This window comes from Lolium perenne, chromosome 6, assembly GCF_019359855.2.
Source record: "Lolium perenne isolate Kyuss_39 chromosome 6, Kyuss_2.0, whole genome shotgun sequence".
NCBI classification, from domain to species: domain Eukaryota; kingdom Viridiplantae; phylum Streptophyta; class Magnoliopsida; order Poales; family Poaceae; genus Lolium; species Lolium perenne.
The window spans coordinates 82,234,688-82,239,005 of NC_067249.2; positions in this window are offsets into that span (position 1 = coordinate 82,234,688).

Here is a 4,318-nt window from a genome sequence, read left to right on the forward strand (position 1 = left end):
TTTGATTCAAAGAATTAAACCCTCCAAAATTTCTATAGATTGATTTCTCATAGTACAATTCTATATGATTTCTAATAAGATGTTAGACCTCTTGAAAAAATTCCTATATGTCTATGACAACTATCTATGCACTCAATTTCTATAGAAATTCTCTATGGCTTTCCTATGCTACCATCAAATAACTAGTTGTACCAATTTTTATAGGTTTCTTTTCCATAGGATTCAAGAGGGCATATCATAGCAATCCTCTATTTTTTCTATTCTTCCACTTTTTCTATCCTATGAATCTGGTTTTAGTCGGTGCCTGGTACATTTTGTGGCAACCCAGGGAATTTGTCAAGGGAAAACCGGTTGCTCCTGCAGGTCGCACAGATTTTTCTATCAAAGCTCTAGCAGCGAATTACTGTGTGGTTCAAGAAAAGGTTGTACCAAAAAAAAGTTCTGTGGTGCAAGCCTAAACAAAATACCTATAAACTGAGCATAGATGCATGCTATTTTCACAATGGTCCGGGAGCTGCTGGTGCAATCATCCGTAACGATCAAGGTCAGTCAATTGCTGGATCTAGTTGTACTCTGATAACCTGTACGATGCAACTATGGCCGAAGCATACGCTCTGCTAGAAGGGCTACAGCTAATTGAGCGGGTTGGTTGTTCACCAGTTACCGTTGAGACAAATTCCCTTGAGTTAGTTCAAGCTTTCAATGGAACAACAGAGAGATATGGAGCCCTTATACAGCTATATTAGCAGATTGCTAGCAAAATTAGTTCTCTTTCCATCCAACATTGCTTATGGGAAGCCAATAGTGTGGCGCACAAATTAGCTAGAGTTTTATTTGATTCAAATACTTCAGTTTTTTGGGACTGCGATCCCCTAGCTTTATTATAAATGATGTAACGAACGAGGTTGTATCGTTGTTCCAAGTGAAATAAAAAACGCTAGGTAGGATTTCCCTGAAAAACATTAAGAAGAATAGAAGAAGTTAAAGATGGAAGCCCAAGAGAGACAAACACAAGAGGAGGGACGAACATGTGACGTAGTCTTTTTTTCTGAACAAGGGTAGGGTGACGAGCACCCTAATTTTTATTTAACTCATAGACATTGTACAGATAGAATTACAGTTCCTGATAGGTGTAAACTTTGAACTGCTACAACTATAGGACATGCTAGGGTGCCATGAGTTGTGTTCCTGGCAGTGGCGGACCCAGGATAAAAACCGACTGGGGGCCCTATGTAAAGGACAACCATAAACTATCGGCTTGTAAATTGTAATTGAATATATGTTATAAGTAGAAAATATATGGTACCTTCGGTTCGATGATAAGGTGCACGCGTATTTTAAGACGGCTCTTTACTAAAAACAATTGAGCAATAAAATCTTGATTATATTGTATGTAATTGTCATCGTTAGATTTGTATTCAAAATATTTTCTAACGATGCTAATTTTATACCAACAATTTTTATATATTTAGAGAATCTCTTGGTAAAAATAAACACGAAATATTCATTGGAATGGTAGGGAAGTTCATAAATACTTCATCCAAATATCCAACAGTAGCACACCAAAAAATATAACTTGACTGCTATAAAAAATTCTCAAACCAGATGCTGTCAACTTATGCCTACCTAACGACCATTTAGAACAAAACTCTGCATTAAACACCGCGCCTGTCAACATAACAACGTAGTACTAACAGTGACCCAGAGAGAAAAAAGAGTAGAGTGGGAGCCCCGGTAGCGACGGTTTGAAAAAAAATAGAAGCACTTCCACCTTATTAGTGACAGTTTGAAAAAACGAAAAAAATGGGAGGTGTCACGAGAAGGGGGGTCAGCTAGCGGATCCATGGCGATCGGGACGCGTGTGAGTCGGATCCAGCAAGCTCCAGGGACTGCGAAAGGAAAAAATGAAATATCCTAGGCCCAATAATTCCATGTCGCGTAGCGCGAGATTCCACAATTATTGGCCTGCACAGTGCCGACCTCACCACCGGCGTCTGCATCTCAAATAGTCGTGTGTTTGTTGCCGCCTGCCTTGTTCCCGACGCTTCTCGAACTTTTTTCTTACACGTCTTGCACCTTGTTACAACGTGGCGTAAGACTAGCGCCCGAAGAAATGCGTTTGTCCCACATCCTATGCATGTTAAAATAATATGAAACTTTTACTATTATTCATAAAGATTATGCGGTCTGAAATTTTTCAAAAGTGGGACTTAGTCTAGAAAGTGCTTTTGGCTGCCGAGTTTCGGTGCTCTCGGCATTATAATTTTTTTATAAGTTATTAAAAAATCTGAAAATAATTTTGGAGATTGTCACGGATACATTTCACAATCATGCAAAATCTTAACCTAAATTTCTTTTTATTTTGTGCTGCAAAATCTGACATGTTTTGGAGATAAAAAATGTAGTGCTCAAATTTGCTCTTTTGTCATTTTTGTGTAGCCCAGAATATAAAGTATTTGAAATTGATATTTTGCTCGTTTGTGGGATATATCATTATCTATAAGCAGATAATTTTTCAGGTTTTTTAAACTCAATAATATGATTTTTCTATAAAAGAAAAACAAGATCACTCATGGCCACGTGCACCAAATCTCCGTCAGACTTAGTCGGCCAAAACGTGGCCCATCGGTCAAACCGTGTCCGATTAGTATGTTGGTTTGGCTTTTAGTTAGACAAAGGAACTAGTCGGCCACACCACTGTCGATCTGTCATGTTGGCACAGACTGGAGCAGGTCGGTCAAGCAGCGGCCTATCGGTTACGCTACGGCTGAGCGGTTGCATCATCACTGCAGTTGCGTCCTTAGCCTCATAGGTGATTAACAGTTTCTAGATAATCCACCCGACGATTGCTTTTGCCACTGATTGCTTGTATTTCTTCTTCCCACTTTCTCCCGCTATTTTGTCTCGATATCTATTCCTGCATATTCTCTCCCGCCATTTCTCGTCGCCTCGTTCTATAAAATCGGGCATCGCTTTGTTCTGATGTACCAGTTGCTTCTCTTCCTTTCTCCGATGAAATTTCACCATGAGCGTGCCTTGCTCTAACAAAGATTGGAGGCCAAAGAAGTCAAAGAATGCAAGCTTACCACCGGGGGTGAGAGTGGAACGGTGCTGGTGCGGCCATCTTGGCAAGGTGAAGAAAGTGGAAAATTCGGCATGAAGTTTTTCACGTTTGCCAAATATGACGCTTCTTCACCCCGTCGCACAAGTTCGTTATTCGCGAGGCCTCCGTTCTGAAAGCATGATGAATAGGCAATTTTTCTGTCATTGTTTTTTAACGTTCTTATTTCCATTGCACTCAAGATCGAACCACTAAATATATGTATCTAGTCTATTTTAAAAATACTTACAACATCTTATATTAGTATATTAATGCGTAGAAAGTATATGTTTGTAGGTGAATAAACAAACGGATCGTTATTCAAAATGGACGAACTTGTATACTACTCCGTACTCGGACCACAGCAGAGCTAGATTCGGTATGGCCAGATGGCCCGGAATTCGATGCATCGGTCGTTTTCCCCATACCATATCATTCTCCATCGGTTGTTTTTGGTTGAATTTTGTTTAAAATTTCTGTTTAGGGATGGGGCTTGAAACAGAGACGCTCTACAAGCGATAACTAGCGGCGTTTCTAAACGGTTAATCCTACTGGATGCGATTCAGGGACGCGACTGTACATGATCCAAGTTTCATTGTGCATTTCAATTTCAATCTTGATTTACACTTTACTTCACCTAGCGGTACAGTACCCCGTACTCGGACCACACCTTACGGCAGCATGAGTGCATGGCAGAGCTAGATTCGGGATGGCCCCTGCATTCGACGCATCGGTCGTTTTCCCCATTCCCGTGGTATCATTCTCCTCCGTCGATTCTTCTTCTAGCCCAGCCCCAGCCCCAGCTGGGGACACGGAAGATCCGCCGCAATGAATTCGGAAAACGAAACACCTGTCCTGTCCGGAGCTCCCTTTACCTTCCCAGGCTACACCAGGAGTCACCTCGCCTGCAGGGCCCACAACTCCTCTCTCTCTCTCTCACTCCCACTCCCCCGATTTGCCCTTCGCCATCGCCGAAATATCTGGGAGCGGCGACGGCGACGCCTACGCTTGTTCGGTTGTTCCTTGTAGCTCGCGCTCGCTCTCGATTCAGACCGGAGGTATGGTGCTTTCGATGTCGACCGATGGAAAATTATTGCAGCACGGCGGAGGAGCGATCGGCATCGGACCCCGACGTGTGTTTCCGGTGGTGGTGGCCGTCGGTCATGTCGATTGCCGGAAAGCGCTGGTTGCTTGCGGCCATGGAAAGGAGAAAGCTTG